The following is a 24,249-nucleotide window of genomic DNA, read 5'->3' on the forward strand; positions in this document are numbered from 1 at the left end:
GGAAAGGGAAGAGGTTGCAACATTAATGACCACTTTTAAACAAACCATCCCTGCGAACAGATAAAGGTAACATCCTCAGGCTCATTCGAACAATAGATGAGATGGGGAGGCCGCCTCACATAATTTAGTATCAACTGAATGTATTGACCAGGTGCTGGTCAGTGAAATCAATCAACTAAAGTAATGTGGGGCTCTATTGAGAAGATCCTGAGTGAAGCCAATATATTCCAAGGCTGGGGGCGGGGGGGGGGGTGTAGCATTACACCATTCAAGGGAACAGGATATCCCCATGTCCTGAGTCACAAAAAACTGGTTGGCTTAACAGATACCTGACCGAGAACTGTCTACTCGGTCCTGAGAAGCACAAGAAGCAAATTGAATGGGCTGAGGAACCCTGTGGTGGGTCTGCCAGAGAACCAGACGTGGCACAGAGTGGGGTTGGCTGTCTGGTGCCTTGAACACAACCACAATTTTACAATGACAAGACACTGCTCTTACTACCGATATTGACAAAGCCCCTGGGATCTGCTCTTGGAATTTTAATGGCCTGGCTAAGAAGCTTGAAGGACTAGACACCTACCAATACCTGCGCACCTTCAATGTAATTCTCCTCCAAGAAACCTGGGCTCAGGTCGCATCTCATCTAGAGGGCATTATAAGCTTTTATACTTGCAGTCAAAGCACACAAACATGGCTGCAGTAAGGATGGTCTGGCAATATAAATGTGAGCTTCAAGCAATATTGAAAGCCTAGAGCAAGAAACTGATGAAGCTGGCCTGCAAATCGTAGTAATGACGGTCAAGACTACAAATAGCCCGCCAAAGAAAATTATAATGGTGAACGTCTACATTCACCCCAACGCCGCAAACAAGGCTAGGCTAACAGAGAAGCTGACTGAGACAATCCTGGTTTTAAGTCTAAATGAACAAGACTGAAATTATAGTTACAGGCCACTTCTACATGTGGCTAATGAGCAAACTACCGAAAAATGAGGTCACAGAGGCCCAAGAAGCACTTTGGATGATACCAACTCAGGTGGCATAAGAAGATAGGAGAAGTCAAAGCCTACAAGGAAATCATTTAGATCATTTAGACCTTAGAGCATTGAATGGTTGGTACAACCCGGCAAACCACCTTAGCCTTCTTTTCTGTCCAGATCTGGTGCATCACTTATTGACTACACATTTGTAAGTTTCTCACTACTACAAGCTGTTAGTGCTTATGAGTTTGGCAAGAAATTGGAAAGTGACCTCTGGTCCCAAGAAATAATTCCGGACTTAGGCTTAGAAGCACTCGTACCCGCAAAGGATAATGGAACTCCAGGTTACGCAATCAACCTCAAACGCATAAAATGCACAGTCGCCTCCCTAACGGCACTGGCACACGTTGCCAAACTATTGGTGATTCATTCTAATTGTAAGACAACTGGTGAAAACCCACTAATCAGCTGGGAAAGATTCATTATAAAACTCGAAGATCCGACTGCAAAACCAGTCAATTTAGTCTCAATAAACAGGCAACATCAAGATAATAAGGTCAACTCCCTGAAGAGGAGGGAGTGTAACCCCATGATCTTGATGACCATAAAGGAAGCCAACCGCCTCTCCCGAGCCCTCAAAAGGTCACCTATGGACCCTGTCATTCTGAAAGATCTCAAGGCTTTTAGGAAACAATTAAAAAGGGCAAAATGGCAGCTTCGAAGGGTGTTTCAGGATTCATTCTGGGCTAAGCTCCTGAATGACAGAAGAGAAAACAACTCCACCTTCTTTTGGCAAACAGTAAACGAATCAACAGGCTACTCACAAGAGTGGCAGCATCCAACAACTCTGAGACAATCTGGTATAATTTCTTGAGCTGTCACTATAATCAAGATGCACTGGAGGAATAACAAATGCGCAAATTAGATGAACCGGACCCAGCGAGCACATTTCAAACCTCACAAAGAAAGAGGGCCCCATAATTAGCCAGGTGCACATTCAGCCCTTGCACTGTGCGGGGCATATTGCAAGGGGACGTAGAAAAGGGGCACAGGGCCCAAATGCCATTCCACCAGCCATTTACAGGGAGGACCCACTTTTCTGGACAGCTCAACTTGCCCCATTCAGCTCCATAGTATTCCTTCCCCATGAAGAGGTTAAATTATTGCCCCAAAATACAAGGGGATATTAGGGCAACCTCAGAAATTACTGTTTAAAAGCCTTAATTGACAATAATGTAAAATAATGTGCAGGTGTTCTATTGGAGGAATTTCAACATTGGGCTGAGGCATACCTAATTGTTCCTGTAAATCACACCGGCTTTACCAAACAAACAAGGACCACAACAAACATTATGGTGCTTTCGTTGTTGATTGATTCTACAAAAATCAATACAAACCCTATCCACCTTGGTTTCATTGATTTTCAATCTGCTTTTGATACAGTGGATCAGGGTAGACTCTGGAGGCACAACACTCCTTAGCACACGTATGTCACAATGATGCCATGTATACAAGTGTTTCCACCAATTCTACCGATATAATCACGAAGAGTAGGTATTCCTGGTACATCAGATTCGAGTTTATTTCCGTTCACTGGAAACTTTTCATACAGCCGACACGTGTTTCGTCTTATATTTATTTATTTAATGATATTTATAGAGCGCGTGCAAATACCCGTAGGCGTCTCGGCGCTGGTATGCAATGCTGTGTATCCCTGATCAGCAGATTGGTATCTGGGTTTACTGGTTGAATAACCACGTCTTCAGTTTCTTTCTGAACTGGAGGAGCGTGGAACTTATTTTAATGTGGTTCGGTAAGGAGTTCCAGATTTTAGGGGCTGCGATAGAAAAGCGGCGATCACCCCATGAGACTGTTCTACTTCGTTGAACCACAAGTTGGTTCAGTGAGGAGGACCGAAGTGTTCTAGACGGGTTATAAGGAATTAGTAGTTTTTTGGGAATGTAACCCACGACTTTCTCAAGGCTATTTCCAGATCGGTTATCTCTTCATTAATATGCGGTGATAATTCCAACCCGCATGGGGGTTCTACGGGGGTCTTCGTTATTTATTAGTCAGTGTACGTTGTCCGACCAGTTTAAGGTTTCTGTTTCTTCAGGGTGGCTTTCGCCCGTTTGGTCGTTCTCCGAGAAATCAACCCCGTTCACGATCAGCGTGTCCGCTCGATTCTGAAGAAACAGAAACCTTAAGCTGGTCGGACAACGTACACTGACTAATAAATAACGAAGACCACCGTAGAACCTCCATGCGGGTTGGAATTATCACCGCATATTAATGAAGATATAACAGATCTGGAAATAGCCTTGAGAAAGTCATGTGTTACATTCCCATATACGACGAAACACGTGTCGGCTGTATGAAAAGTTTCCAGTGAACGGAAATAAACTCGAATCTGATGTGCCAGGAATAACTACTCTTCGTGATTATATCGGAAGAATTGGTGGAAACACTTGTATACATGGCATCATTGTGACTTACGTGTGCTAAGGAGTGTTGTAGCTTTTGGAAGGCTTGTGCCATATTTGGAAGGATAAAAGTGGTTCCTTCTACCTTTTAGCACCGTCGAATGCATTTCTTAAAACAATAAACTGCGAGATTTTCTAAGTGGCGCCAGTTAAACCTATGCCAAACCACTGCTCGTATTTAACTTAGGCTCTGGAGGCAATTGGCAAACCTAAAAATGCCTATTGGTTTGTTAAGAGCCCTGGAAATACTGCACACAGACACCTGGGGCATGATCAAGGTAGGGGATGGCTCCCATTTATCAAGGAAAAAAAAACCATGCAAGGGTTAAAATGGATGTGTTTTGGCCTCAAACTTGTTTAACCTGTTCCTTGCAGACCTCACACCTTCACTAAATGAAGTGAACTTACACTCACCAAATTGGTGGGCTTCCAGTTATCGAACCTACTGTATGCAGATTATTTAGTCCTTGCAAACAGAACCAAGGTCGGCCTACAGCGCTTGTTGAATGAAACCCTCGCCTACCGTGAATAACAGAAAAAAACTAAAATATTACCAGTGCAAAGAAAAATGGAATGGATGCATACTTGGCATCTGGGGGATGATAGAATTGAATCAGTAAAAAGCTTCAAGTACCTTGGAGTTTATTTCAATGGGAATGGAAGCTATAGCGCCCAACTGGAGGAAATCAGAAAGAAGGGCAAAGCGTTGGCCCTCGATTTGAGGTGTCTTTGCAACAAGCTTAAAGACCCCATGCTTATCCCCATCTTACAGGTAGCACAAGCTAATATCCTTCCCACCTTCACATATGGGAGGGAGGCTATAGGCTCTCAGGGGCAGGGACAGTGCAAATCTGGACAGAATGATTCTCAAAACATATGGGTGAATCTTCCAACTACCTCCGAACACATCGCCTGCTCAAATAAGGTTGGAATTTGGTATCCCCAAACAGTCAATGGCTCGGAAGGCAGCCTTTGTGTCCTGTTGCCACAATTTTAGGAAGGCTCCAGAGGACTCCCTGGTCAGCCACCTCTGGCAGGAACTGGAACTCAGGCGGAGCGCCCCGCACATGTCTATGTAAACCAGGCACTGAGTTCACAAAGCTTAACAAATGTTTGGGGTTTATCTCTAGGCCTTAGCAAACTAATCAAATCTAGTGCACAGTTGTTATCAATGTTTGAGGATAAAGATAAACTGTCTAAACGTAGGTATAGGTGGAAGTCACTTCAAAACTACACCAGGCTAAAATCACAGGGCTACCTTGGTGAAACCTATTGCAATTGGGCCAAGGTACATTTCCTGAAGTACAGATTGGGTTTATAACCATTATTAAAGCTCTCCTCTCATGGAGAAGGCGGCTAGGGCAAGCAATTTGCCGGTTATGCCTGGAAGAACTGGAGAACATCGTCCACGTCGTATGCCTGTGCCACTCCAGTATGGGGGATCTACGTGAGCATTTGTGCAGGAACGGGGGAAACCTGTCATAAGGTAATGAAGGGAGGCGGTGCTAGCCTGTTTTGATCCTACAGATATCAGTCTGAACTGTGCCATGATCAATTTCCTTCAGAGATTTGAAAAGAGGGCTGCGAGTAAGGAGTAAGTAGCTGGTGGAGATGCAAGAGCTACTAGAGAAGTCACCACTTGGGCATTAACACTCTTAAACCCTTGCAATTTCCCATAGCTAGGCTGAAACCAAAGGCCCAATATTGAAAGGAGGGAACAATCACACTTCAACTTTGAACTGCCCCACCTCAACCCCTTTGACAACTGCTCTATCGGTTTACTTACTCCTTTTCCAGCAATTAACATTTGTCTTAATTTTTAGAAAAAGGGTTTTTATGAACTGATATCTTGTACTTTAATGTTTTATTGATTACTAATGCCCACACCGGTACAGATCTTATATTTTACTTTTTGAAGTAATATTAAATGCTTTTAAAATGGATTAATGCTATGAAATTAGTCGTTTTATGTGCTTTGTATCGGTGTTTTATCATGCATTTTATTGCAAAGATTTTAACAGATCATGAATTAAAGATTTACTTACTTAAAATAGTTTATGAGCTTTTCTTTAACTTCCAAAAAATCTTAAAAATCCACAGAATCATGTAATCAGCTTGCTGTTTGGTCACAGAGAGGAAAAGGCGGATAGGTGCAGAAGGATGGGAGTTAATAGGACATGAGAGCTATATTGCTATGATCTGGATGGACCACTTATTAGTGATCATGACACTAACTATTCGCGGTGCACCCAACACGAGGTATGTCCAACGAGTGCTGAAACGCCCTTGGAGGAAACTCCATCTCGAAGAATTTCACGCGCTACTTAAAACTAACCCCCCCAAAGTTAGCAAAGACCCTGACCTGAGCTATGAGGATTTCTGTAACTGGATCACCCAGGCTCTGGATACTTTGATTCCGGCGGGCTGGATTAGGGCACGTTCCCAGGAATCTAGTCCTTGGTACAATGCAGCGCTCACTTCCCTCAGGAAAGAATGTAAAGTCGCTGAGCGAAAATGGAGAAAGACTTATGACTCTGCACTTAAGGCTCAATATGTCCAGGTACAAAAAAACTACCACAGAAACATCTGTAGGACACGTGCGGCATACTACGCTTATGAAATTGGGATTAGTCAGAATCCGAATAACAAGAAAAAGACTAGGAGGTCTTTGGAATGAAGGAAAGAGACCACAATCTGTTGACCAAAACTCCTATCACAACTAACGGTGAGGGTCCATCAGTAATGAAAGAGTCCTATCAGCCCACCCATTTGGCGGAACCTCGTCATCTAGGACCTTATCAGCAGGTGTTCATATGGCCAAGCTCAGTTGTATTTGCTTGGTGCCAACAGTTCCCTTGCTGAAAGAAGATGAGTCCTCACTGCGAGTGGTACTGATAGGGTGCAGTGCTCAAGAGAAAAGTGCATAATTAAAATGGCGGTCAAGGTAGAAAAAATTATTTATTAGTGTCTCCCTGGACGCCAGATTAAAAAGATGTAGCAACAGTGTGACAATATCACTGTCAAAGAAGCATCTAGAGATAGGCCAACATGTTTCTGCCGTTCATGTAACGTTTTACAGGCATTCGTCAGGGCCAAGCTGTACAAATAGGCTACTGCAACATCTAATGAATTCTCAAGGTGAAAAAATTTTTTAGACAACAAAACAAACTGTTAAGCATGGTTGGGATGGTAAGTTTAATCGTGTGGCTAATTCAGCCACCCTACCGTCTCAGGTTAAGTAACCATGTGGGGTACCATCCTTTCCTGAAATAATAAAGGAAGAAGAAACATACTGATATCGCATCCATTATACAATTGTCAATATCAACATGCGGTGAAGGTCAAAATTATAGTGGTCTCCAAACACTTCTAGTAACTGCTCATACGAGAGCCAGATAACTCATGACTATAGGAGAGTCAAAAGCCAGATAGTCTGACGAATTATATGATAAGAAAGGAATAACAACTCACCCAACACTTTGTGGGAGTTAAGCCTCACCTCACCCGGCAACGGCTCGGATAGAGAGGCCCCGCTCTAGGAAACATACAGAGAAACACAATTTTGGCAATGATAAATGTCGTGCTCAATGTATTTATTGTGGTGTAAAGACACACATAAAAAACTTGGTTTTAGATCTTACTGGTTTAAAGCCCCAACTGGCCAATGGCACAAAAAAGGCAAGGAAGTCTTTTGACTTGGGCATCGGATATAACGTGCCTCAAATCTATGATTATGCTAATACAAAGCTATTTGTGAATGTAATTTAATAGCTGCGAATAAATCAAGCAGATAAAACTAGCTCGGTTGTTAATCAGACTTAGTTGTTAATTAAGCTGGGGGGAGAAGAGGGGGACAAACTATCTTCTACCACCTCCGCTTTGTTACAAAAAGTAAAACAATAGTTGTAAGAAGCAGGGAAACTTCATTTTAGTGCTCTCTTGAGCGAATGGTATAGTCATAAGGAAGTAAATAACCCTGCCTGCCTGATATTAGCACAAGGAATGAGACCAGAGCTGTCAGCAGGAATTCCCGAAGCCAGATACAAATACTCTCTGGAATACCGAACCTGTACGAGGACACTATCCATGTGGAGGTTGTGCAGCCTGTCCCCAAACTTCCAAAACTGTGACAATAGATATAGGGACAGATAGACCGTGGCGTTTAAACTCCCACACTAATTGTAACTCAGACAAACTGATCTACATGATAACATGTCCCTGCAATCTCATCTATATAGGTCACACTACCAGGAAGATTAAGCTTCGTATAAGCGAGCATAAGAGCACCATCCGGTGCAATAAGCAATCTACTCGCCTTACGAACCACTTTTTGACTCATAAACACAAGGCTGATGAAATGAAATGGGTTGTTTTAGAGCGACCATTCATTCCACCTCATGTGACCAATGTATCACACTTTCTATTTTTCAGAGAGCAACGTTGGATACACAAGCTCAAGACGGACGTCTTGGGTTTGAATGATAACATACCTTGGATCTCTTTATGACTCTCATCTAGTCTAATTTGTGCATATTTATGCACTGTTTTCTATACTGCACTTGTCCATTGACACAGGAACCACAGAGGTTTTCCAGGTTCTGCATAGGATCACTGTTCTTGTCCATGTATGATATCTTTAGACTAAGATTTGAAGCCCTTTTGACATAGGGTTTGAGCTCATACAACACCCTTTCTACACCTTCATTTGGTTCAATACATAAGAGGCATACAACATCTAGTTATGCTTTGACAACTTGTCAACTCTGTTGGGTTTCTCTAGAAAGGTACACTCTGTACTTTCTGTAAAAATGATCACCATCTGCATCATTTCCTAACTCTCAGAGTGATAATATATACACACCTTAAATGGCTACATACTGGATTAGAGAACCCACACCAACCATTGTTAACATTAGTCTTGTTGTTTGCATCTTTTTGAATCACTGTTGCTGTATGAGGGATATACTGGATAAATTAGCAATTTGTCCTTTAACTTCAGCCACTGTTGTAATTTGGCCACAGTATTTGCAGATCTCTACATAAGCATCCCACAATTATCGGGATTACTAGCTCTTTGGAAACGGCCCTTTAATTATCTCCACCTTTGCATGGGTTTTTGCTTTGCAGTGAAATTGATCACGGAATGATGCAAATAAATGCCTACAGCTCGTTAGCACCTATCGGCATCAGCGTTTCATGTGCGCATAGGCGCACTCCATCTCCCTACAACACAGACACAGAGAGAGGCATCAAGAAGCCTATCGCGTATGCGCACGAGCACGCTCTGCTCTCTACACACCACCGCATGCGCTTAGTTGCGTTGGTTTCGTATTTTGGATCCACGCGCATGCGCAATGCGGTAACATTGCTTTTATGCCGAGCGAGCAGGCGCAGATCCGCGTACTAAACGCATCTGCCATCTCGCAGGTGTAGACTATTAAAAATTAATTACCCAATTCACGTGGGTATATAAACTTCCGGCCTCCTGTCCATCGGCGCCTCCCCTTCGGTTCTGGACCCAAACCGTGGCACCGACGGACAGGTAAGGGAATTCCTGCTGACAGCTCTGGTCTCATTCCTTGTGCTAATATCAGGCAGGCAGGGTTATTTACTTCCTTATGACTATACCATTCGCTCAAGAGAGCACTAAAATGAAGTTTCCCTGCTTCTTACAACTATTGTTTTACTTTTTGTAACAAAGCGGAGGTGGTAGAAGATAGTTTGTCCCCCTCTTCTCCCCCCAGCTTAATTAACAACTAAGTCTGATTAACAACCGAGCTAGTTTTATCTGCTTGATTTATTCGCAGCTATTAAATTACATTCACAAATAGCTTTGTATTAGCATAATCATAGATTTGAGGCACGTTATATCCGATGCCCAAGTCAAAAGACTTCCTTGCCTTTTTTGTGCCATTGGCCAGTTGGGGCTTTAAACCAGTAAGATCTAAAACCAAGTTTTTTATGTGTGTCTTTACACCACAATAAATACATTGAGCACGACATTTATCATTGCCAAAATTGTGTTTCTCTGTATGTTTCCTAGAGCGGGGCCTCTCTATCCGAGCCGTTGCCGGGTGAGGTGAGGCTTAACTCCCACAAAGTGTTGGGTGAGTTGTTATTCCTTTCTTATCATATAATTCGTCAGACTATCTGGCTTTTGACTCTCCTATAGTCATGAGTTATCTGGCTCTCGTATGAGCAGTTACTAGAAGTGTTTGGAGACCACTATAATTTTGACCTTCACCGCATGTTGATATTGACAATTGTATAATGGATGCGATATCAGTATGTTTCTTCTTCCTTTATTATTTCAGGAAAGGATGGTACCCCACATGGTTACTTAACCTGAGACGGTAGGGTGGCTGACTTAGCCACACGATTAAACTTACCATCCCAACCATGCTTAACAGTTTGTTTTGTTGTCTAAAAAATGTTTTCACCTTGAGAATTCATTAGATGTTGCAGTAGCCTATTTGTACAGCTTGGCCCTGACGAATGCCTGTAAAACGTTACATGAACGGCAGAAACATGTTGGCCTATCTCTAGATGCTTCTTTGACAGTGATATTGTCACACTGTTGCTACATCTTTTTAATCTGGCGTCCAGGGAGACACTAATAAATAATTTTTTCTACCTTGACCGCCATTTTAATTATGCACTTTTCTCTTGAGCACTGCACCCTATCAGTACCACTCGCAGTGAGGACTCATCTTCTTTCAGCAAGGGAACTGTTGGCACCAAGCAAATACAACTGAGCTTGGCCATATGAACACCTGCTGATAAGGTCCTAGATGACGAGGTTCCGCCAAATGGGTGGGCTGATAGGACTCTTTCATTACTGATGGACCCTCACCGTTAGTTGTGATAGGAGTTTTGGTCAACAGATTGTGGTCTCTTTCCTTCATTCCAAAGACCTCCTAGTCTTTTTCTTGTTATTCACGTTCTGAGTGGGGTTTTGACTAGAGAGGTCGATAAATATTATCCCCTTGACCCTCAAAATACAGTTGTTGTTTCTTATTAGTCAGAATCCCTCCAAAACCATTTTTAAAATACTAAAAGATCTCAGCGCAAAAAAAGCTGTCGAGGAGTCACATACCTTTCCTACACACTGTGAGAACTTGGCATCCTTCTTCATTGATAAAATTCAGAAAATGTATAACTCCTTCCCAACCACTCTATGTTTCAATGCTTCTACCACTAAGACTAACTCTAAAATCACTAATATACCTATGATGAGTCAAGAGGATTTTCTCTAACTTTGTGAAAAAGTCTAATCAGGCTCACCTGCAGACCCACTAAAACCACTGCAATTTAGAGCAGCTGACATGACGGTTCTTAACCCCCTTCGAGACATCAATTCCTTGTTCACCACTGCCATCATACCCACTAGATGGAAGCAGGCTTGGGTTTCCCCAATCATAAAAAAAATGACGTTAGACCCCACTCTGCCCGAGAACTATCGGCCTATCTCGCTGCTCCCCTGGCCAGCTAAGGTGGCTGAGTCCCACGTCAATACCATTCTGACGAAATTCCTTACGTCCAATACCACTCTGGACTCATCCCAGCATGGCTTACGTGCGGGCCACAACACCGAAACGGCACTCTTGAGTGTGACTGAACACCTCCGGACCATTTTGGACTCCGGCAAGACGGCAGCACTGATACTATTAGACCTCAGTGCTGCCTTCGATACGGTCTCACACGAGGTGCTGTTACTTTGGCTAGAGGAGGTAGGAATATCGGGACAGGCCCTGGATTGGGTTAAAGCATTTCTGTCTGGAAGATCATTCCGGGTATCCACTCCTCCGTTCCTTTCCAAAGAACAGTCGATCAAACAGGGAGTGCCCCAGGGATCTGCACTCAGTCCAACACTATTTAACATACACGTCCTACCACTGACTGAGATAGCCAAGAGATGGGGACTATCGTTAGTATCGTACGCTGACGATACTCAGTTAGTGGTGACTCTGAGAGACGAAACTGGACTGAGTGCACAAAATTTCAAACAGGGCCTTACAGCCATAACCAGCTGGATGACAGTTAACTACCTACAACTAAACGCGGGCAAGACCGAGGTCTTACTTGTAGGTAAAGAGGCGGCGGCTTGGGGAGACAAATGGTGGCCTGAGACTCTTGGCAAGCTCCCTGAGCCTAAAAGCCAGGTGAAAAACCTTGGAGTGTGGATTGACTCCTTTCTCAACTTCACCCACCATACAAAAAAAGTTGCTGCCTCGTGCTTCGGGATCCTCTGGAACCTTAAGCAGATCCTAAAGTTTTTCGATCCCCAGACGCGCCAGCTCGTGATACAGTCTGCCATCCTTTCGTGGCTGGATTATGCAAATTCCCTACTCTTAGGGGTTAACCAGGCTGAGAAAGCAAGGCTGCAACGAGTTCAGAATGCTGCAGCGAGAGCCTTGACAGGTCTCCCCCATCATCACTCGGTGGCAAGTACACTTACCAAACTCCACTGGCTCTCGGTGGAGAAGAATATTCATTTCAAGACCTTATGCCTCGCATTCAGAATTCTGAACACCGCCTCCCCACCCATGTTATGCCCACTCTTGACCGCATACACGCCTCGACGCACTCTCCGCTCCGAGGGCCAGAACCTGGCAGTGGTCCCCCGTATTAAACAAGCCCGGATGGGAGGCCGCTCCTTCCGGTACCTTGCAGCTACGCTTTGGAATGCCCTACCCCTCCAGATTTGTGGAATAATGGATCTCTTGCCATTCTGAAAGGCCATAAAAACCCATCTCTTCTGCTAGACGGTTATGTTATGTGATTACCACTGTTCCATCTGCTGTGGCGTACTCTCTTCCTTTCTGGAAAGCGCCGGGACGCCCCTTTGCTGGGGCAGCCGTGCGCTATAGAAGACCATATAACATAACATAACATAACAATTTCTACCCAAATTAACCCTTTTTGCAACATTAATCAATGTTCTATACTTGGCAGAGTGTATGCACTTCTATGATGAAAGTTAATACCTCCCTATTCTATATTAGGACTTTAAGTTATAAATTGCAAGTAAGAAAAGGATGGCTCTTTTAAAAGCAGTAACCAGCTGATCTGTTTACATTAAATGCACTCTTTAATCTTCTTGGTACATGTTCTTTGCAGCAGGCATAATAACCCACTGTACTACCTTCACATATGTCAAAAACCTCAACTACACAAAACTCTGATCTCTGTCCAGGAAGACCATTAATCACAGAAGTTATCTTGATATTTTTGTGAGGCCCCGTAATTGCAGGACGAAAGGAACGTACAGCAGGTGTTTTTAAAATCATGATTAAGTTGTAAACACGGCGCCCCCAGGAAGCCAGGACCCGGTGCGATGGCACCGGTCACACCGCCCTAGAGCCGGCCCTGGCGGGGGTGCAAGGAGGGGCGCTCTGGGGGGGGGGGCAAGTGCCCCTCCTTGCCCCCCCCCCTGCGGACGCCCATGTAGAACAAATGAAGTGTGTTGTCTCTGGCTCTTCGTTGCTATCCCCAGGGCCACAATCTTAAGGACAGGCAACCGGGTATTCCTGTTGCTGTCCCTGGGGGCCACCATCTTAAGGTCAGGCAACCGTGTATTTCTGCACACAGCGTAGCTGTTCCCGAGGTCAGCACTTTGGCTGCCGCTAGACCTGGGACTCAGTGAGTAGGCCGTTTGCTTTCCGTCTGAGGTACTCTTGTCTTAGATTCGAGCACCAGCGCCGGACTGCAGCCAAAAGCGAGAGGAGGCCTCGCTCTCCGTCGCCCCAGAATCTATCACTGATTATATATATTGCACCATTGACATTACACAACAGAATCAAGAGTGCATGGTTAGCAGTGCAGAGTCTCACACAGGATGCAGGAAGTAGAAGCAGAGGCAGGACCTTAGAGGGCACAGTTTGAGTATGAAGCTTATGTTGTTTACAGCTGCTGAGGTGAGGCTGAGGAGAACGGTGCCACTAGAAGCAAGTGGCAGCACAAGAGACATCTGCCGCTCACAGGTGGTCAACCTGGGGCTCCCAGTGCACAAAGGAGCACATGAGTGTCCACAGTATTTGATGGTTGCTAATGCCAGTGATCAGTATATCTGCCAAATAACACTGCTTCACCCAACAGCACTTAGCATTCTCGGGCTTTTGTCCCCCTGCGTTACCACTGAACATTAGCCACCATGCCAGCTGGTGTGATGCTTGTCGCTCCTTGCAGCACGGAGGCGCGATGTCAAACAGAGACACATACTGTGCTGCAGCCAGTTCCCAGGAAGGGGAGTTTAGTGGCAGAACTACAAGAACCTCCCGCATAGCTCGCAGGCCTGCGTCTGCCTTGAAGGTCAGCAGAGCATGCATTGGAGATACTGAGCCTGCAAGACAACAGGGCTGCAAGTGTAAATGTAAATGTAAATGTAAATGTATAGGCATTTATATAGTGCACTACTTACCCAGAGGGTCCCAAGGCGCTTCGACCGCTGCGAAACCCTTCCTGGCTTCCCTGAGAGATGGTCCCTTAATGGGTATCTCCAGGGTGAGACCAGGCATCCCCGGCGGTCTGGTGGGGCCGTTAGTGAAGATGAGGCAAGCTAATGCCCAGAGTTGCCGAGTGTGAACGCTGATCAGAGTGGGCACCGAGGCGAGAGAATTATCGAGTCCGCTGACCCTGGTCCAGAAACCTGCCGCGCCGGGAATCGAACCCTAGTCCCGGGCCGTCCTCTGCTCTCGGGTCTGCCGCCTCTAACCAGTGGCGAATCCCACATGGAGAGCGATGCAAGCCAAGGTCTAGAGAAGCTCCAAGGAAGAAGGAAACTAGGCTGGCAGAGATTGCTGAGCTTTGGTGTGGAGGGTGGTGTATGAGATAAGGTAAGGTAAGGCCATAGAGGAAAAAAGGAAATGTCACACGCTCAGGACTGGGAATGGGATCCCATAACAACTGTTCAACTCCACCTGGTCGTGCTGTAGCTGCGACTATCCCCCCCCCCTCCCACTGTGCTGAGCCCTCAGGAAACAGCTGACAATTGAGCTGGTACTGACAATGAGGACAAACAACTCCAGCCTAAACACAAAAGGAAGCAAGAACTCACAAGGGGTCTTATGGTCAACCATGTGAAGGATTCTGCTGGGCTCACAAGAAGTACTCAGTTTTCAAGCAAACAAAATGGACATACAAATTAGCCTCCTGATAACTCTGGCAATTTATGTGTGAGGCATTGATGAGAAAATTGCGAATCAAAAATTGCAAACCAAAAGAGAGCACAAGCTGACATGCAGGGAATAGGGCAGAGATGCTGGTGCTCCCCTGTCGTAGACAAGCTGTCAACACTTACGGTGACGATGTTGAATCTACTGGTTGACCTCAAAGACGTGAATATAAACAGGCCCCAAACGAGCATAGGACCCCTGAACACTAAGGCAGGCCCCTCAGAGGCACCACTTCCAGTAGAGTCAGAAAGGCTGAGGTGTGGCTACCTTTCTGGCTGCAACAATGAAGGCCTGGGGACTGCTAGATCCAACACTAGGGTGGCACCTTTACCAATGGCAGGCTCACCAGATTTAGATAGGACCCAATAAAGCAAGGATGAACCACCAAAACAGCAGAAAGCAAGGAAAAGAAAGGGTTGCAACAAAAAGCTCCTACAGCCTAGCAGGCTGGCAGCCTACCCAGTCTTCATTACAAGACTCAGGCCACACTCCGCACCCAGGGATGCAGACCTCCATGAGAAACTGACGGCTCAGGAAAGGGAAGAGGTTGCAACATTAATGACCACTTTTAAACAAACCATCCCTGCGAACAGATAAAGGTAACATCCTCAGGCTCATTCGAACAATAGATGAGATGGGGAGGCCGCCTCACATAATTTAGTATCAACTGAATGTATTGACCAGGTGCTGGTCAGTGAAATCAATCAACTAAAGTAATGTGGGGCTCTATTGAGAAGATCCTGAGTGAAGCCAATATATTCCAAGGCTGGGGGCGGGGGGGGGGGGTGTAGCATTACACCATTCAAGGGAACAGGATATCCCCATGTCCTGAGTCACAAAAAACTGGTTGGCTTAACAGAGACCTGACCGAGAACTGTCTACTCGGTCCTGAGAAGCACAAGAAGCAAATTGAATGGGCTGAGGAACCCTGTGGTGGGTCTGCCAGAGAACCAGACGTGGCACAGAGTGGGGTTGGCTGTCTGGTGCCTTGAACACAACCACAATTTTACAATGACAAGACACTGCTCTTACTACCGATATTGACAAAGCCCCTGGGATCTGCTCTTGGAATTTTAATGGCCTGGCTAAGAAGCTTGAAGGACTAGACACCTACCAATACCTGCGCACCTTCAATGTAATTCTCCTCCAAGAAACCTGGGCTCAGGTCGCATCTCATCTAGAGGGCATTATAAGCTTTTATACTTGCAGTCAAAGCACACAAACATGGCTGCAGTAAGGATGGTCTGGCAATATAAGTGTGAGCTTCAAGCAATATTGAAAGCCTAGAGCAAGAAACTGATGAAGCTGGCCTGCAAATCGTAGTAATGACGGTCAAGACTACAAATAGCCCGCCAAAGAAAATTATAATGGTGAACGTCTACATTCACCCCAACGCCGCAAACAAGGCTAGGCTAACAGAGAAGCTGACTGAGACAATCCTGGTTTTAAGTCTAAATGAACAAGACTGAAATTATAGTTACAGGCCACTTCTACATGTGGCTAATGAGCAAACTACCGAAAAATGAGGTCACAGAGGCCCAAGAAGCACTTTGGATGATACCAACTCAGGTGGCATAAGAAGATAGGAGAAGTCAAAGCCTACAAGGAAATCATTTAGATCATTTAGACCTTAGAGCATTGAATGGTTGGTACAACCCGGCAAACCACCTTAGCCTTCTTTTCTGTCCAGATCTGGTGCATCACTTATTGACTACACATTTGTAAGTTTCTCACTACTACAAGCTGTTAGTGCTTATGAGTTTGGCAAGAAATTGGAAAGTGACCTCTGGTCACAAGAAATAATTCCGGACTTAGGCTTAGAAGCACTCGTACCCGCAAAGGATAATGGAACTCCAGGTTACGCAATCAACCTCAAACGCATAAAATGCACAGTCGCCTCCCTAACGGCACTGGCACACGTTGCCAAACTATTGGTGATTCATTCTAATTGTAAGACAACTGGTGAAAACCCACTAATCAGCTGGGAAAGATTCATTATAAAACTCGAAGATCCGACTGCAAAACCAGTCAATTTAGTCTCAATAAACAGGCAACATCAAGATAATAAGGTCAACTCCCTGAAGAGGAGGGAGTGTAACCCCATGATCTTGATGACCATAAAGGAAGCCAACCGCCTCTGCCGAGCCCTCAAAAGGTCACCTATGGACCCTGTCATTCTGAAAGATCTCAAGGCTTTTAGGAAACAATTAAAAAGGGCAAAATGGCAGCTTCAAAGGGTGTTTCAGGATTCATTCTGGGCTAAGCTCCTGAATGACAGAAGAGAAAACAACTCCACCTTCTTTTGGCAAACAGTAAACGAATCAACAGGCTACTCACAAGAGTGGCAGCATCCAACAACTCTGAGACAATCTGGTATAATTTCTTGAGCTGTCACTATAATCAAGATGCACTGGAGGAATAACAAATGCGCAAATTAGATGAACCGGACCCAGCGAGCACATTTCAAACCTCACAAAGAAAGAGGGCCCCATAATTAGCCAGGTGCACATTCAGCCCTTGCACTGTGCGGGGCATATTGCAAGGGGACGTAGAAAAGGGGCACAGGGCCCAAATGCCATTCCACCAGCCATTTACAGGGAGGACCCACTTTTCTGGACAGCTCAACTTGCCCCATTCAGCTCCATAGTATTCCTTCCCCATGAAGAGGTTAAATTATTGCCCCAAAATACAAGGGGATATTAGGGCAACCTCAGAAATTACTGTTTAAAAGCCTTAATTGACAATAATGTAAAATAATGTGCAGGTGTTCTATTGGAGGAATTTCAACATTGGGCTGAGGCATACCTAATTGTTCCTGTAAATCACACCGGCTTTACCAAACAAACAAGGACCACAACAAACATTATGGTGCTTTCGTTGTTGATTGATTCTACAAAAATCAATACAAACCCTATCCACCTTGGTTTCATTGATTTTCAATCTGCTTTTGATACAGTGGATCAGGGTAGGCTCTGGAGGCACAACACTCCTTAGCACACGTAAGTCACAATGATGCCATGTATACAAGTGTTTCCACCAATTCTACCGATATAATCACGAAGAGTAGGTATTCCTGGTACATCAGATTCGAGTTTATTTCCGTTCACTGGAAACTTTTCATACAGCCGACACGTGTTTCGTCTTATATGGGAATGTAACCCACGACTTTCTCAAGGCTATTTCCAGATCGGTTATCTCTTCATTAATATGCGGTGATAATTCCAACCCGCATGGGGGTTCTACGGGGGTCTTCGTTATTTATTAGTCAGTGTACGTTGTCCGACCAGTTTAAGGTTTCTGTTTCTTCAGGGTGGCTTTCGCCCGTTTGGTCGTTCTCCGAGAAATCAACCCCGTTCACGATCAGCGTGTCCGCTCGATTCTGAAGAAACAGAAACCTTAAGCTGGTCGGACAACGTACACTGACTAATAAATAACGAAGACCACCGTAGAACCTCCATGCGGGTTGGAATTATCACCGCATATTAATGAAGATATAACAGATCTGGAAATAGCCTTGAGAAAGTCATGTGTTACATTCCCATATACGACGAAACACATGTCGGCTGTATGAAAAGTTTCCAGTGAACGGAAATAAACTCGAATCTGATGTGCCAGGAATAACTACTCTTCGTGATTATATCGGAAGAATTGGTGGAAACACTTGTATACATGGCATCATTGTGACTTACGTGTGCTAAGGAGTGTTGTAGCTTTTGGAAGGCTTGTGCCATATTTGGAAGGATAAAAGTGGTTCCTTCTACCTTTTAGCACCGTCGAATGCATTTCTTAAAACAATAAACTGCGAGATTTTCTAAGTGGCGCCAGTTAAACCTATGCCAAACCACTGCTCGTATTTAACTTAGGCTCTGGAGGCAATTGGCAAACCTAAAAATGCCTATTGGTTTGTTAAGAGCCCTGGAAATACTGCACACAGACACCTGGGGCATGATCAAGGTAGGGGATGGCTCCCATTTATCAAGGAAAAAAAAAACCATGCAAGGGTTAAAATGGATGTGTTTTGGCCTCAAACTTGTTTAACCTGTTCCTTGCAGACCTCACACCTTCACTAAATGAAGTGAACTTACACTCACCAAATTGGTGGGCTTCCAGTTATCGAACCTACTGTATGCAGATTATTTAGTCCTTGCAAACAGAACCAAGGTCGGCCTACAGCGCTTGTTGAATGAAACCCTCGCCTACCGTGAATAACAGAAAAAAACTAAAATATTACCAGTGCAAAGAAAAATGGAATGGATGCATACTTGGCATCTGGGGGATGATAGAATTGAATCAGTAAAAAGCTTCAAGTACCTTGGAGTTTATTTCAATGGGAATGGAAGCTATAGCGCCCAACTGGAGGAAATCAGAAAGAAGGGCAAAGCGTTGGCCCTCGATTTGAGGTGTCTTTGCAACAAGCTTAAAGACCCCATGCTTATCCCCATCTTACAGGTAGCACAAGCTAATATCCTTCCCACCTTCACATATGGGAGGGAGGCTATAGGTTCTCAGGGGCAGGGACAGTGCAAATCTGGACAGAATGATTCTCAAAACATATGGGTGAATCTTCCAACTACCTCCGAACACATCGCCTGCTCAAATAAGGTTGGAATTTGGTATCCCCAAACAGTCAATGGCTCGGAAGGCAGCCTTTGTGTCCTGTTGCCACAATTTTAGGAAGGCTCCAGAGGACTCCCTGGTCAGCCACCTCTGGCAGGAACTGGAACTCAGGCGGAGCGCCCCGCACATGTCTATGTAAACCAGGCACTGAGTTCACAAAGCTTAACAAATGTTTGGGGTTTATCTCTAGGCCTTAGCAAACTAATCAAATCTAGTGCACAGTTGTTATCAATGTTTGAGGATAAAGATAAACTGTCTAAACGTAGTTATAGGTGGAAGTCACTTCAAAACTACACCAGGCTAAAATCACAGGGCTACCTTGGTGAAACCTATTGCAATTGGGCCAAGGTACATTTCCTGAAGTACAGATTGGGTTTATAACCATTATTAAAGCTCTCCTCTCATGGAGAAGGCGGCTAGGGCAAGCAATTTGCCGGTTATGCCTGGAAGAACTGGAGAACATCGTCCACGTCGTATGCCTGTGCCACTCCAGTATGGGGGATCTACGTGAGCATTTGTGCAGGAACGGGGGAAACCTGTCATAAGGTAATGAAGGGAGGCGGTGCTAGCCTGTTTTGATCCTACAGATATCAGTCTGAACTGTGCCATGATCAATTTCCTTCAGAGATTTGAAAAGAGGGCTGCGAGTAAGGAGTAAGTAGCTGGTGGAGATGCAAGAGCTACTAGAGAAGTCACCACTTGGGCATTAACACTCTTAAACCCTTGCAATTTCCCATAGCTAGGCTGAAACCAAAGGCCCAATATTGAAAGGAGGGAACAATCACACTTCAACTTTGAACTGCCCCACCTCAACCCCTTTGACAACTGCTCTATCGGTTTACTTACTCCTTTTCCAGCAATTAACATTTGTCTTAATTTTTAGAAAAAGGGTTTTTATGAACTGATATCTTGTACTTTAATGTTTTATTGATTACTAATGCCCACACCGGTACAGATCTTATATTTTACTTTTTGAAGTAATATTAAATGCTTTTAAAATGGATTAATGCTATGAAATTAGTCGTTTTATGTGCTTTGTATCGGTGTTTTATCATGCATTTTATTGCAAAGATTTTAACAGATCATGAATTAAAGATTTACTTACTTAAAATAGTTTATGAGCTTTTCTTTAACTTCCAAAAAATCTTAAAAATCCACAGAATCATGTAATCAGCTTGCTGTTTGGTCACAGAGAGGAAAAGGCGGATAGGTGCAGAAGGATGGGAGTTAATAGGACATGAGAGCTATATTGCTATGATCTGGATGGACCACTTATTAGTGATCATGACACTAACTATTCGCGGTGCACCCAACACGAGGTATGTCCAACGAGTGCTGAAACGCCCTTGGAGGAAACTCCATCTCGAAGAATTTCACGCGCTACTTAAAACTAACCCCCCCCAAAGTTAGCAAAGACCCTGACCTGAGCTATGAGGATTTCTGTAACTGGATCACCCAGGCTCTGGATACTTTGATTCCGGCGGGCTGGATTAGGGCACGTTCCCAGGAATCTAGTCCTTGGTACAATGCAGCGCTCACTTCCCTCAGGAAAGAATGTAAAGTCGCTGAGCGAAAATGGAGAAAGACTTATGACTCTGCACTTAAGGCTCAATATGTCCAGGTACAAAAAAACTACCACAGAAACATCTGTAGGACACGTGCGGCATACTACGCTTATGAAATTGGGATTAGTCAGAATCCCTCCAAAACCATTTTTAAAATACTAAAAGATCTCAGCGCAAAAAAAGCTGTCGAGGAGTCACATACCTTTCCTACACACTGTGAGAATTTGGCATCCTTCTTCATTGATAAAATTCAGAAAATGTATAACTCCTTCCCAACCACTCTATGTTTCAATGCTTCTACCACTAAGACTAACTCTAAAATCACTAATATACCTATGATGAGTCAAGAGGATTTTCTCTAACTTTGTGAAAAAGTCTAATCAGGCTCACCTGCAGACCCACTAAAACCACTGCAATTTAGAGCAGCTGACATGACGGTTCTTAACCCCCTTCGAGACATCAATTCCTTGTTCACCACTGCCATCATACCCACTAGATGGAAGCAGGCTTGGGTTTCCCCAATCATAAAAAAAATGACGTTAGACCCCACTCTGCCCGAGAACTATCGGCCTATCTCGCTGCTCCCCTGGCCAGCTAAGGTGGCTGAGTCCCACGTCATACCATTCTGACGAAATTCCTTACGTCCAATACCACTCTGGACGCATCCCAGCATGGCTTACGTGCGGGCCACAACACCGAAACGGCACTCTTGAGTGTGACTGAACACCTCCGGACCATTTTGGACTCCGGCAAGACGGCAGCACTGATACTATTAGACCTCAGTGCTGCCTTCGATACGGTCTCACACGAGGTGCTGTTACTTTGGCTAGAGGAGGTAGGAATATCGGGACAGGCCCTGGATTGGGTTAAAGCATTTCTGTCTGGAAGATCATTCCGGGTATCCACTCCTCCGTTCCTTTCCAAAGAACAGTCGATCAAACAGGGAGTGCCCCAGGGATCTGCACTCAGTCCAACACTATTTAACATACACGTCCTACCACTGACTGAGATAGCCAAGAGATGGGGACTATCGTTAGTATCGTACGCTGACGATACTCAGTTAGTGGTGACTCTGAGAGACGAAACTGGACTGAGTGCACAAAATTTCAAACAGAGCCTTACAGCCATAACCAGCTGGATGACAGTTAACTACCTACAACTAAACGCGGGCAAGACCGAGGTCTTACTTGTAGGTAAAGAGGCGGCGGCTTGGGGAGACAAATGGTGGCCTGAGACTCTTGGCAAGCTCCCTGAGCCTAAAAGCCAGGTGAAAAACCTTGGAGTGTGGATTGACTCCTTTCTAAACTTCACCCACCATACAAAAAAGGTTGCTGCCTCGTGCTTCGGGATCCTCTGGAACCTTAAGCAGATCCTAAAGTTTTTCGATCCCCAGACGCGCCAGCTCGTGATACAGTCTGCCATCCTTTCGTGGCTGGATTATGCAAATTCCCTACTCTTAGGGGTTAACCAGGCTGAGAAAGCAAGGCTGCAACGAGTTCAGAATGCTGCAGCGAGAGCCTTGACAGGTCTCCCCCATCATCACTCGGTGGCAAGTACACTTACCAAACTCCACTGGCTCTCGGTGGAGAAGAATATTCATTTCAAGACCTTATGCCTCGCATTCAGAATTCTGAACACCGCCTCCCCACCCATGTTATGCCCACTCTTGACCGCATACACGCCTCGACGCACTCTCCGCTCCGAGGGCCAGAACCTGGCAGTGGTCCCCCGTATTAAACAAGCCCGGATGGGAGGCCGCTCCTTCCGGTACCTTGCAGCTACGCTTTGGAATGCCCTACCCCTCCAGATTTGTGGAATAATGGATCTCTTGCCATTCTGAAAGGCCATAAAAACCCATCTCTTCTGCTAGACGGTTACGTTATGTGATTACCACTGTTCCATCTGCTGTGGCGTACTCTCTTCCTTTCTGGAAAGCGCCGGGACGCCCCTTTGCTGGGGCAGCCGTGCGCTATAGAAGACCATATAACATAACATAACATAACAAGAGGAGGCCAAGGACACACCGCCGACAGAATGAGTTGGCTGAGTGATGGGGACACAAATGCCATACATCAGCACTGGTCCAGGGAGGGGGGGGCGGGCGGAGCCCGAAGGGGTCGCCTCGGCTACACGCTCTACACCGAATTTTCACCACAGGTCCTCGATATGAGTTTTCTAGCCTGGGACTATGACACAATGTAGGTGTTTTTGTGTTGGGGTTAGGGTGGTGGGTGGAGGGGTGCATTTCAAAAGTTGGTTTGTTGGGGAGGAGGGGATGGGGGTGGTATGCTGGGGGGTCGGGCTGGGGGGGCTGGGTAGGCTGGGGGGGGCGAGGGTCCCGGTGTGTCGCACAACTGAGGGGTGTACATGTCTAGCCTGATCCAGGCAACCCCCCACAAGGAGTAACACCTCCCACATACACGGGTACCATGTCTGTCAAAGCCCTTAAAGTAATTACCCTGAATGTAAAGGGGCTCAACAATCCTGTCAAGCGGCGTGTGGTGCTTTCCTACCTGGAGAACTCAGGCGCCTCAATCTGCTTGCTACAGGAAACACATCTCTCCGGGGATCGGCCCAGAATGCGCTCCAGAGCTTTCCCTTGCCAATTTTACTCTTCCCCTAATGAGAAAAAAAGCGGGAGTTGCCATTCTCTTTGCTAGTCACTTTCAGGGCAAGGTGGGGGACAAGGTTGCAGAAATTAAAGGCAGACTCCTCGCTTGCAATGTGCGGGTGGGGGACATGTACTTAGTCATCAGATCTATATATGTCCCTAACTCCGGGTAAGAGTCGTTACTCAAGGGGGCCCTATTTGACGCCCTTACACTCCAGACATGCTACACACTTGTGGGTGGCGATCTCAACCTGGTAATGGACCAAGCCAAAGATAGATCAGGTCACCAATTTGGCGCCACAGGAGCGATTTCCACAGAGGGAAGGAACTGGTTGGCTAGTCGAGGCATCTCAGACATCTGGCGGGAGGCACATCCCTCACTAGTTAATACACCTTCTACTCTCATGTCCATCACACTTATGCTCGATTAGATCATTTCTTGGGGTCCCCATGATATTGCTGCAACGATGAAGGACGTAGACGTAGACATAACCCCTGCGGCCCTCTCCGACCATGATGGGGTTACACTCACGATCACTGTCCCACGCGTGCCCACTCAGAGAGGCCATTGGCGCCTATGGAAGGCCCTCCTACAGAGACAAGGTGTTACACAACAACTGCACAAAAACATAAAAGAATACTTAGCACGTAACGATACACCTGACGTACCGGTGACAGCGGTATGGGGAATGCTTAAGGCGGTGGTGCTTGGTGATCTCATCACGATATCAGCGGCCGAGGCTAAGGAACGTAGGGATAAAAGGGAGGCGCTTTCAGCGCAGGTGGCGGAACTGGAGAGAGTGCACAGTCGCACTGCGGC

Source organism: Lissotriton vulgaris, chromosome 7, assembly GCF_964263255.1.
Source record: "Lissotriton vulgaris chromosome 7, aLisVul1.2, whole genome shotgun sequence".
In the NCBI taxonomy this organism is placed as follows: domain Eukaryota; kingdom Metazoa; phylum Chordata; class Amphibia; order Caudata; family Salamandridae; genus Lissotriton; species Lissotriton vulgaris.